Source organism: Lynx canadensis, chromosome D3 (assembly GCF_007474595.2).
Source record: "Lynx canadensis isolate LIC74 chromosome D3, mLynCan4.pri.v2, whole genome shotgun sequence".
NCBI lineage: Eukaryota > Metazoa > Chordata > Mammalia > Carnivora > Felidae > Lynx > Lynx canadensis.
Window position 1 is genome coordinate 29,352,350 of NC_044314.2, and position 12,957 is coordinate 29,365,306.

The following is a 12,957-nucleotide window of genomic DNA, read 5'->3' on the forward strand; positions in this document are numbered from 1 at the left end:
AAATCAATACAGACACATGCACATATTTTAAGTATCTAGGAAAATTCTATGTCCTCAGAAGAAAGCAAAAGAGAAAATATTAACCTTTCTCCCTCCCTCTCTCTCTCTCTCTCTCTCTCTCTCTCTCTCTCTCTCTCTCTCGCACACACACACACACACACACACACACACACACACACTTGTTTGATTTTATATTCCATGCTAAGGGAAGCCAGAGCCCCGCCCCCCCCCCTCCAACTCCTGGGTTCTGGGTCATAGCCCCGGCCCAACAGTGAGAAGAGGGAGGAGATGGCATGTTTCAAAGCTGCTTTATGGATTTTATGGATTTTCACCAATTTATGGAATTCATCATGTGTTCACTTGCTGACCCCTCTTCTTATCACCATAAAGGAGCAAAACACTCTTTTGTTTGTAAAGGGCCAACATCTAGCAAAGGCCTTTGGCTAAAGATGGGAGCGTGTACAGGGAGGGCAGTCCCCAAAGTTGCAGGTAACTTGAGAGGATGTGTCAAAGCATGTCCTAAATCTGCTGAGAGAAGTTTTACCCATTTTGTGGAATGTGACAGAAAAAGAGGATAAAGGCAAGCTCTAGCTTCAGAGATTGATGCACTTACAAAGCTTTCACAAGACTTGCCCAACTCTCTCTGGGTTCCCTGGCATCTAGCTATTGTGGTTCCAGTTTTACAGGCAGAGAAATGGAAGCATTGAGAAAGCACCTCACCCACAGGTGTTCTAGAAGGCAAGCTCTGAAGGTGAGGACCTCTGACGTCCACGCTAAGTTCAGTCCGCCTGAGCACCTTGTGAGCTGTCATGGGCCTTGGAGCTCAGAGGGTGGACATGCTGGGATCACAGCTTCCTGACTCTGAGACCTGAAGCAAGTAACTGGAGGTGTCTGAGCCTCATCTTATACATCTGGAAAATGGGGATAATAACATCTCCACTGTGATTGTGGGGAGGATTTAGTAAACAATATGTGTCAAACGCTTGGCAAAGTTCCCAACTACTCTAAGCACCAAAACAGTAGACGTTGTTATGACCAAGAAAGCAGCCTGCACAGCCTTTCTCTGTGATTCAGGTTTTCCATGAGAAATGGTTCTCCTATGCCTCTAATGGGCAGTTCATATTCTTCAGCAAGAAATCAGAAAACATAAGAGGATAGACACCAAAGACACTTCGAGAAAACCTTAGAGCCAGCAAGTTCTTGTGAGATTAAGCAACTAGTAGGATCTTGTGTGACTTAGGGGATGAGACAGGAACAGGAAGAAAGACTTTTGTTAGCGTTGGTTTTAATGTTTTTCTCTGTTTTGTTACCGTTTTTTTGTTTTTTTTTCCTCCCCCTGCCAAAGGATTAACGTGTAGGTTCTTAAACAAGGGGGTTCCCTATTTACAGCTGACAGCAGCAGCTGCAACCCCTGATTCTCCTGCAGAATGGCAGGGAATCGAATCAAAAAGAAAAGCAAGTGGACAACCTTTCCTCCGGGAGCACGAAACACAATACCAGCCTTTCGCCAAACCCAGCAGACCCCAGCTCTGATTGGAGGTTGCCTCGGAACAAAGGGAAATTGGTATTTAAAAAAAAAAAATCTTCTGAAAGCCAACTCAGCAGATGGTTTTTTCCTGGGCTCCAGGAGAAGGGGGGCGGAGGAGGGGGGTAGGGGAAGGATACTGGGATAACACAACTGCCACCAGGATACAGATGACTGAGAAGTGACAAAGATGGGCAAAGAGGGCTGACCTCTCACCCCGGAATTTCACAAAGGGCAATTACACCATGTGGCGGGTATCTGGACTAGGCTGCTGACCGCTTCCAACCCGCAGCTGCTGTTCATCACAGCCACGTCTGGGGGCTTTATTCAAAGCAGGGGAAGAAAGAGGCCAGGCGCTGAGGGGATACTGGAGGAAGCCATGGAAAAAGTTTAATTAGAGACTATAGTTTGTTAGAAATCGACTGCGGGGCAGTTGCACAGAAGAGCACCTCATATTTCCACTGCACTTTTAACATTTCAGAACCATTTGTTCAGATTATCTTCAAAGTGATGTGGAAGGAAGAGAGACAGTACTAATCCCTTTTAAGTATGAGGAAACAAGGATTCATTCATTAAGGGCGGAACGGGGGTTCGGACCCAGAATCCCTGGTGTGGGGTAGCCACCCTCCCTTCATTTCTCAGACCAGACAGAGCTCCTGGAGTCCTGTTTTGGAGGGGCTCTTTGTGAATCCCACATTTTCGGTCTAAACCAGGACACTTTAGAGTACACTGTCAATAGCTTCTAGATTAAGTCACAGCGAGCCTATTATCCCACAGCCCTGTGCTGTGTTGCCAGCCATCACTGTCTACCACACCTCACTGCTGGGGTGCCCTGCTGAGTGTCTTTCAGTGGGGAGATGACTGTGGGCAGTCGAGAAAGGGGCTGTGAGTCTCCGGGAAGATGCCACGATGCCCAGGTTCCCCCACAGGCTAGTCCACGGGTGTGCAGCAGGCGCAAGCAGGTGGATGGCACAAGACTCAGTGATTCTCTCCTGGAGGATGTCTCAGCAGGACCCGCTAGAGTGCATCTTTCAATGATCGCTTCTCGCTGCTGGAAACCATGAGACCTGAGGGTCTGAGGAGGGTGTGAGGCCCCCCACCCCATAATTACCTGTAATTTCAGGGCAAGCCATTTAAAAGCTTTCCAAGTCCCTTCCTAAGTCTCTAAAACACGGAAGAACAACAGCTACTTCAGTGAACTAGCCTAAGGAACAAACTGGAAAGAGGCAACAGTTGGGCAGATGTGAACACTGTGTAAAGGTGCTGGTCAGGTGTGATGGTTGCTACCAATTTTTCACACTAGGCACTATCTGGAACACGTATTTGGACAGTTGGTTATGCATACTGCCCTGGGTTTTTCCCTAAATGCCCTGAGATCGATTCTTTCTAATAAAGGTCTTTCTATACCCCACACAGCACTTATGCTGAGCACACCATACAATTCTGTAGATTCGTGTAGAATTTAGATGTCTCAGCTCTGCTACGGTGTATCTGGATGAGTGCACAAAAAAAGGCGGCATGATGAAAGATTTAAGATGTTTCTAAGGAACCCATGCAAAATACACAGGGCTAACTAGGGAGAAGGTGTTTTGATAGAAAAGAGTGTCTTCCATAGAATTACCTTCATTGGCACACAGTGAACATGAACTTGTTTAACATCCAGGCTGGGGAAATAAAATAAGTGAATATTATATTAACAGATATAACACCTGTCCTCAGAGAGCTTACACAGTAACTGAGAAGAAAATAACCTGCTTCTGACAGCACACTTTTAAACAACCCTTTCCGTTAGAACCAAGAAGGCCATTATGTAAATGAGAAAGCATGTTCGCAGTTGGTGGACCCATCTAGAGATATCCCACCAGAGAAAGCAGGAAAGAGGGATTCTGAGTGAGATGGCCATCTACATTTCAAAGCCGCCTTATTTCTGTGCCTTCTGTGTAGTCCACAGACCCAGACGAGACTGTCTGACTAGCAGTTGATTCACATCTCTGCCTAGAACTCTGCACAAAGAGATGAGAATAAGGATAATGCAAACACCTGAATTTTGGTCCAAAGTATCCACTGAATATAGGATGTGATCATTTAGACCAGCAAGAGTAGCATAAGACAAAATTAAATTGGAGAGTTTCCTTGACCTTGAGTTCAGTGCATACCAACAATTCTGAAGCTGCCAAAAAGTTGGGACAGCCCAGAGTCCTGTTAATAGAGGTGGTGTGCTTAGAGCAGGGGAGGTCACAATCCCCTGGTGCTGTGTAAGGCCAGACCACCTTCCAGGCCTGGGTCCTGTACTCTGTTCTGTGAGTACCCACCTCCTCATCTTTGCCTTTTAGGAGAAACAATGACAAACCAGCATCCGCAGCATAGGAACCAAGGTGGTTCAGCACCAGGAAATCACGGACTCCAAGGAACAGTTTCAGGAACTGGAAATATTTGAGCTTTAAAAGGATGACTTCAGCGCAACGTAAAAAAAAAAAGAGTTCTCCTAAATCCAGGGCTGCCTCAGGAGGTACCAAGTCTCTTCCCTGAGGGCCACTGAGCGGCTGCCAAATGACAGATAACTGTCCACGAGGGATTTTGGAAGGTATCTTTTGTCTGTTTAGTAGGGGTGCTAAATGAAAATACTCACTCTCAGTGAATTCCATGATTCTGGAAGTGTGACCCAACTTTGGACCCTTCTTTTCTTCTGACCTACAACTGCTGTGGTCAGCCTTCCCCTGTTCCCTGAGCTGCTGCCAAAGTCCAGCCTATGCCCTCAATGGATTTAACCCCTAGTCTCAGACCCTTTCTGGATCTCCCACTCTTTATTTCCTCCATGACCCACCAGCATCCAAACCCCAGCCTGATGCTAACCCACCACCCATTCAATGTCAGCAATCCAGTGGGCAGACAGGGACTTTAGGAGCCTGATGGTACAGGGAAGAGCCACACACCCAAATTCATTGGTTTTCACCTCCTTGCTCCCTAAAAAAGACAGGGATGGAAAAATGGAAATTCCCATCATAGGTTAAAAATAGATTCCCTTTGGCTGTACTGCTATAAGAAGCCATAAGAAGCAGCAACTCCCTTAGGGTGGTTCTCTGGGGGTCCAGTCTGTCAGGCAAAACACTGCAACTCCTGAGCTGTGTTCTCATTCACAACACTAAGCCAATGAACCAACTGGCCTAGCATAAAAAGCTGCCCACGCTCTTGGGCACATTCATATTTGCAAATGAATACTTCTTAATGGCAAGGCACGTGGCACACCTTGAGGTCAGTCTGTCTGACTGCTGTCAGTTTGTCTCCCTTCAAGAATTTTCTCCTCCTTCCCTACTTCTGATCCCCCACTGTGAGGCTGGCTAGAAACTTGTGGGAGGCAAAGAAGAAGGTCTGGGGAAAAACACAATAAACAAGGTCTAGAAAATACACCGAAGTGACCTGCATTTGATACTAATGATGATTATCAAATGGCCTCACGGGCCAGGTAGCAAGATGGGAACTGCTTGGACATTTCAGAGTAAATAAAGGCCTCCATTGTTTCCCCTGGTGAGGTCACAGGCTGGTGGGGAGGTGAGAGAAGTTGGCCCAGGGAGGGAGGGGTAGGCAGAGAGGAAAAAAAATAGATAAATAAAAACCTGGGACTCCAGAGAGAAATGCACATTCAAAGTATACAGGGAGGCCCCTTGCCTTCATAGGGCAAGATCCCCTGGAATACCATGGAAAGCTAGAAGGAGCCCTCGAAGTTCTGTACTCCAAACCTGCCCACAACGCAGCGCTCTGACTGCCACGTTCTGACATGCTCAGACAGCAGCCTCAGCTTGCACAGAGGGCTCGCTGCTTCATCAGCCAGGACATATAATTCAGACTCTTGCACATGCTGGGTGCAACTGTGAATCCATGTGGGTGTTTGCATGCTATGTCTGTCTGTATGCCTCCCGGGGAACTGGCTCCACTGAATTTTTGCCCTCCCCACTGGCAGCCTATCCCTCTGGCCACTGGTTCCTCTTTGGGGGAGGGGGGTGGTTCCCAGAGTCTCCATGGCCACCTTCCAATTGAGGTTACCCTGAGACCATCCAAGTTGAAACCCCTTCTTCAAAGCAATTAGGCCGTATGCAAATTATAACACTGAATTTTTAGCTTACTGTCAATAAACAACCCTCCCACCCCACAACACAAGACTTCATTGGCTTGTGCTGTTTTCTATATATAATGCAGTCAGGAGCCTGAACCAAGGCCTGGGACCCAGGCTCTGAAAACCTCCCTGCCACATCCCTTTGCTCTCGACCTATGCCCTCATCCAGGCCCAATGACTTCCTGACCAAAGCCACTCATGTCTCATGCACAAGCAAGGCAGGCAGGGGTCATCCTGAGATGCCTGGGACATCCTGCATGGGAGTGCTTTGAAGGCAGGACGTTTGAACTTAAAGTTGCAGGAATCAGAAGAATCAAAGGAGGGGGTAGAGCAGAGCAAAAGGGATTGTTTCTCTCACCTTTTATTAAAAATAAAAAAGGCCATGTCATCGAAGATCAACCGGAATTGCAGCTCTGAGAGAACTTTTTGAGGATGTGAAATTGCAATCATGGAGAAGAGGGAGATTCTGCAAATGTTGACAACGTGGCCAGGGGAGAAGGCAGCGCCCACTGAACCCCAACTGGTCGTTCTTATGACACGGCTTTAACACTTTCATTTTGAGTCAAGCTTTGAGCTCAGCAGCAATCCTGGTTTGGCAGATAAATGACCACAGAGATAAAAGACCTTTGAACCATCTCTAAATAAATCCCCATAGCAATCCTCACCACCGCCAAATAAATAATAAATAAATAAATAAATAAATAAATAAATAAATAATAAAAAAAGAAACCAACCCACCAGTGATACTAGTTGATGCTTGTGCAGCATCAGAAATGAGACAGCAGCACTGCCGTCCACGAACACAATTCAACACAGCCTGTAGCAATATGAAAGCAGAAGCAGCCTAGAGAAACAGAGGCTTCTGAGACAACCCACACCCTCAGGAGCCCAGCACCACTGCAAGTCACCGTGGGTCAGCTGTGCCTGCACGGAGGATGGTCCTGTGGGTGGCCCAAATGTGCTGGATGCTAGCACAGTAATCAGAATAATGCACACTGAGTGAGGGGTTGTGCTAAGTGCCCACAGGCCCTTCCATCGCCTGAAGACACTAACAAGAAGGTGCTGGTATCATCCCTGATTTTCACACAATCAGGACACAGTCTTAAGAGGTTAAGTAATGTGCCTGAGGGGATACAGAGCCCAAGGTCTCTTCCTCCAAAGACAGTGAGAACCCAGTCCAGAACACAGGGGATCTGACTTCCAATTCACTCTCAGGGCATGGACTCTTGCTAACAGATCCCTTATTCCTCACTTCAGGGAATGAAGGGCTCTCCACTGGAACAGAACAGTTTCTCTGCTTCATTACTCTGCCAGGTTATCTTCAATAGTATGGAGTTCACCAAAGAATATTCCTTGGAGAAGTCCAAAGTCAAACTGACTACCAAGGGAATATCAAAACCAAGAGGAAAAGAGCCAGCATGGTGCTTAAAACCCCTAGAGAATCCCAAATACAGAAGAAAAAAAAAATACAAGAAAGGGAAGAAAGAACCAAACTTTCCCAGAATATCGTCATGGAACACAAGTTTGATAAATCTCACCACTTTTTAAACTCAACTCTGACGCTTGCTCCCACAATTGTGGGCCTTTTGACATTGGGGCAGAAAGGAAATAATCTGATGATGGAACAGTGGGTCCAAAGAGAGGTCAAAAATTTTGTTTATAGTAACTAGTTTTGTTAAAGAGAAAGACTTGCCCCATCTAGCAGAATGGTTCTTAAAGTTTCCAGTTTTTAGAACAGACATAAGGCTGCAGAGGTCAAAAGCTGTTTTTAGTTCATCCTTTTTTTTTTTTTTTTTTTTTAAACATGCAGAAACTGAGACCCAGGAAGGTGAAGCAATCTTGCTGAAATTAGTCTCTATTAGTGACAGAGACAGAGCTAGTGCCCAGGGCTCCCGTCCCCAAGTCCAGTGTTCTGTCCAGCACACCTTCAGCTCCAGATGTCAAACATTACTTGTTGCCCCATGAAGACAAATACTTTGTGGAGAAGGTCATTTACCACCTTTCAGGCAGCTGTAGCTATAAAATAACAAGGGAGAAAGAAACCTATCAGGAAACAAAATTTTCAAGCACACTGATGAATAAATAGGAATGTGCTGCTTAAAAAAAAACTATAGCGAGAAAACATAAAACTAAACAAGAGGGAAATTCAGCCTCTTGCAAAGAAAAGCTGGTGAGACCTGCTCTCTTATCAGGTTGAGGGTGCTGTGGGGGAAGAAGCTCATACTCTCAGGAGTTGAAAACACCACATTCTCACCCCCCAGAAGAAGGGAGGGCAAACCCAGGGATGCATGTAGGAGTGACCGGAGAGGCTGCTGGGCAAAATGATGGGAAGGGAAGGACACCTGAGCCACAAGGAAGGTGGAAGGCTCTCTGCTGGATGCCCAGGGCCACCACCACCATGGAGGAGATGATGGGTACAGCAGCCAGACATCAGGCATTCTGAGCTAACTTTTTCTCCTGCCCAGCACCCCCTCCCAACTATCTGATATGCCAAACTGCTACAACCACAGAGAGTCAAGAGAGAAATGTGCCCCTTAACACCCTATGGAAAAATGGAGAACCCTAGTACAGGCCTCATCACTGACAGCTGTATTACCTAAAGACTCCCCTTTTAAGGTTCTTTGCTCTGCATCACTTTCATTATATTCCCTGGGCCCCCAAACCTTCCCTTTCCCCAGTTCAAAGCCCACTGAGCATTCCCATTGCTTACAGAATTAAATACAAACCCATTTATTTATTTGACATTCATCATTCCTTGCAATCTGATGCTAACCTCGCTTCCCATCTACATCCATACTTTGTGCGTTTGGCACAAAGAAGGTGCTATTTAAAGAATGGGCAAATGAGTGCATGACCCGTTGAACTTCCTAAGAGAGGGTTAGCAGTGTTCAGAGAAGAATGCTGAAGTTTTTCCATAGACACATGAAGATGGTATAGGTGGGATTGTCCAGGACAAATCCCAAGCATGGTTCCAGGACCACGGCAGGCACGTGACAAATGTGAGGTTGAAGTTCTTGCTATTGGAGGAAACAGGTTCTCTTGATGAAGCTGGGAAAAGGGAAAACTAAATCCAAAGAAATGAAATAGAAGTTGCATTTTGGTTAAAGGCAAATAAAAATCTGTAAGCACAACAAAGGAAAAGAACAAGACTTTAACACATGAGGATTTGAATTTTCCTTCAAACAACCTAGAACACTTAGAATTAAGGGCAATATACCAGGTTATGATCTCGTCACCCTAACTAATGTTGGAAGGTGTAGAGGAAATGTCCCAGTGCTTAGAATCTTTACCTTCCAGCAGTCTTTTAGAGTGTGGCCACTTCAGGACTGGAATACAACATTAGCTTTGGAGTACAGAAGAACTGGCTTCAAAGACCAACCCTGCCCATTTCTGTTCCTGCTCTTTTGAAGCAAATGAGCCTCAATTTCCTCATCTGTGAAGAAGTAGTATCTGCCTGGCAGGACTGTTATAAGGACTAATAGTGAAGGTAAATACGTGTAAAACAGCTAGCACAGGGCTTGCCACAAATCCAAACTGGTTATCATGATGTGTGCTCTGTAAGTTACCCATTTTTCCTAAAATCTTCCATTGAGTTATACGATGTGGAAATTATCATCTCTATCTGGCAGATAAAGAAACTGGGGCTTCAGCAAGGTTATACTCCAGATCCAAAGCCACCGAGCCAGTTGGTACAGATTGCCACCCACATCTCCTAGCCTGGGTCACTGAATGGAGCTTGGGTAAGAGTCCCCTGTCCTTCTCATCCTGTTGAACCTGGAAAGGAGTTCCTGATTCTCACAAAAAGTTCTCAGGAAAGAGGAGAGCTACTAAGCTCTGCCCAGCTGCGAGCCTTTCAAAGACTTGTCACTGTTGGAACATTCTACGCTCATGTGCTATACTTGAATTTGCTTCTAGAAACTCTGTCTCGTGTTCTCTATTGTTTTGACTGAGTGACCTAGAAGGGAACTACATAAAGTTTATGTTATTTCATCACTTGCCTGAGTAAGTCTAATATGCAACAATGCCGGTACCATGGTAAAGAGCAAGTTGCCTTTCTTTAATGAGATCATCTGCAAAGGAGGTCCATCCACAGCACAGTTCTGAGGCCCTGAAATATGTTCAGAATTCTCTTTTCAGCCTCTACTTCTCACCAAATGCTACTCTTACACCTCACATAAATTCATTCATCAGAAACCCACTGCCATATAGCACTTCAGTTGCCATCTCAATTTCATATGGAAGACAGGTGACCTGTCCCCTGGTTAGAAAGAGTCCATGCAAACTTGAGCCAGTGAGGGAGTATCTTCATGGGTCCCTCCTACCATCCTACCACTTTAGAGGCCATGTTGCCTCAACATCTATAATGCCTTTCTGGTTTGGAGGGTTGGTGTTAGGTTTCAGTCTTGGAATAAAGCCCTTGAGGATGCCACACATACACGTCTTCACACCAAAGTAGTAGAACATACTGAAATACAATTAGCCTAGCAAAAACCTAGCTCTGTTATGTAAGGAACGCTATCATTATTCTAAGGAGTATTCTTTTTACAAAAACCAATGAAAAAGAAAATCATTTGGGATCCAATATAAGCTGTCTTTGCCTAAGGCTGTCAAACAATGACTTGAACAAAATTAATTGGTCTACAAAAAAAGAAAAAAAAAAAGTCAGCACATAATGATGTAACACCCAATTTCCCCCAGCCTCCAAGTTTGAAGGCTGAATCCTTAATAACAAAACAAAACAAAATCCTTGTTATCCTGAAACTCTATGTCCTTTCCCTAAAAAAAGGCTCGTCAAATAATAGTAATAATAATAGTGTATATATATACATATATATGTATATATACACACACATATATATGTATATATACATAATTTTTTCCCTTTTGGAAAGGGCCAGATAGTACACAGTTTAAGCGTTGTGGGACATACAGTCTCTGTCACAACCACTCCACTCTGCCGTCTTCGTGCAAAAGCAGTCATAGACAAAATGTAAACAAATGGATGTGGCTCCGTTCCAATAAAACTGTATTTATGGACACTGAAATTTGAATTTCAAACAATTTTCACATGTTACAAAATATTATTCTTTGTTTGATTTTTTTCCAACCATTCTTTGCTTGTGGGCTGTATAAAAACAGGGAATGAGCAAGATTTGGCCCACAGACTACAGTTTGCCGACCCCTGCTCTAAGCCAACACGTATATTCAGGTGACCCCCCAAGTAGGCATCTCTACCAACTCAAGGATCAGGTCAACTGAGCCTCCCTCCTGGCTCCCAGTCTAGGACCTGAGTCCCAGGGGCCACTCCATGCACACTTCTCCAATGAGTGGCTTGCCTCATTAAAAAAAAAAAAAAAGTGGTGGCAGGGCACCTGGCTGGTCAGTCAAGTAGAGCTTGTGACTCTTGATCTCAGGGTTGTGAGTTTGAACCCCACATTGAGGGTAGAGTTTGCTTTTTAAAAAAAGACCCAGAAGACTGGATTTTGGAGTCAGACTCTGATCTGTTGCTTACCAAATGCCATCCTCATCCTTTCCCCCGTCCGAAGTTACTGATCACATGTTTCACATTCCTACAAATAAGTAAATTCTGCAAGTTCATGGCCCTGAAACAGCAAGCAAGGTTCCTACCTCTCCACCTCAACTTCAGCTTTTACTAACTCCCTCTTTTCCAAACAACAGGAGCGCTGGAGAGTAAGAGAGTTAACATTCTAATCCAATAGAGATCAGAGAACGTTTCCATCATCTATCAAGTGATTAAGACTCGGTACTGATAACTTTATTCATTCATTTCTGGGAAGTAACTGCTCTAGGCATAAATAAATTTAGGACAGATGGAGAAGCAGAGTATGAAGCAAGCCCCTAACAATTTAAAATTTTTGTAGATACTCCCATTACAGTGTCAGCATAACCAGCATAACACAACACTGTGAGCTGAATTTTAGTCCTTCCCCTCCCTTTGCCTCCCTTCCAATTTCTGAGACTTAGAAACACTCACTTGGGGTGTCACACATTGGGAGAAGTGATGTCACCTCTCTTTCCGATAAAGCACAAAAAGGGCATCCAGCTTTTTGGTTAATGATGACCAGCCTGAGAATTTCAGAAATGAGAATGGAGGTCCACTGCACACTGCAGCTTCTAAATCATCCCCATGTCACAAATTCCAGAGTTTTATTCTGGGGCATTCCAAGAGGCAGAGGACTATCTTTGGGAACACTCCTGTGGCTTTATGGAAGGTCATAACTGATCAGGACAACGTAGCTCTTTCTAGGATAATGAACTTGGGTTTGCACACCCCAAACTGTGGGCTGTTGCTCAAACCCTGGCAGTGATGGGGATGGAGGGAAAACAGTTACCACAGTTTTTGAGACTGCCCACCCACATAAAAATCCAACAATGCACAAAGAACTGGCCATCTCAATGGCCACAGACAAAGATACTCATTTTCAAAGCTGAAGAGACCCAACTCCAAAGCAAAGCCTCACTTTCCAAGTGGAGCCTAATGTGAACTGTTCCATTTTCTGGCAAGAATTTCAAAAGTTTCCAAAGGCACTTGGGTAATCTTTTATGACAGAAACCCCAGAAATCACTGCAACTTGTAATGGGGACAGGGGAAGGAAAGCACAACCTCTGTGCTCTGTGAAAACAAGCCAATTTCTAAAAATTATTTTATATTCCAAAGGTTAAAATAAGATGACCAACTGTCCTGGCTTGCCCAAGACTGAAGGGGTACCTGGCTTCAGGGCTTTTGGTTTTAAAACTGGGATAATCTGAGCAAACCAGAAGGCACTGGTCACCCAGAAAAATCTCCCCTCATCCGGGTCTTTGGATTTTAAATTCAATATATCAGCCCAAACACTTAGCGTGAGGGAGGACACAAGGCTTACACCAATGAAAAAACATGAGTCCTAGCAGTTCTACTGAAAATGATTACAGAAAAGCTCAAAAACCACTAGTAAAAAAAATGCTACAGATTATCTCTGAGCCATAATGGAGAGAGGGTCATTCATTTGTGCTATTTTTAGCTAATCCATCATGTCTAGAGCCCAAGTAAATAAGATGTGGGGGAAAGTTACAAAGACTCTGATGAACTCCTACCACCCTGAACCCAAAACCTCTGTCAACAAGGGGGCTCCTTTCAGAGGCATTTACAAGCCCCAGAGAGTTTTGGAACGCTTTCGAGACTAGGGCAGTCCTCTGCTATTATAGCTGAGTGCCATACCCCACCCAAGAAGGGAAGTCACTGTAACCCCCTGTGATATAATTACGATGAAACCTGGTCCCATTCATTCCCAACCAAATACCACCACCAATCACCTAGAGG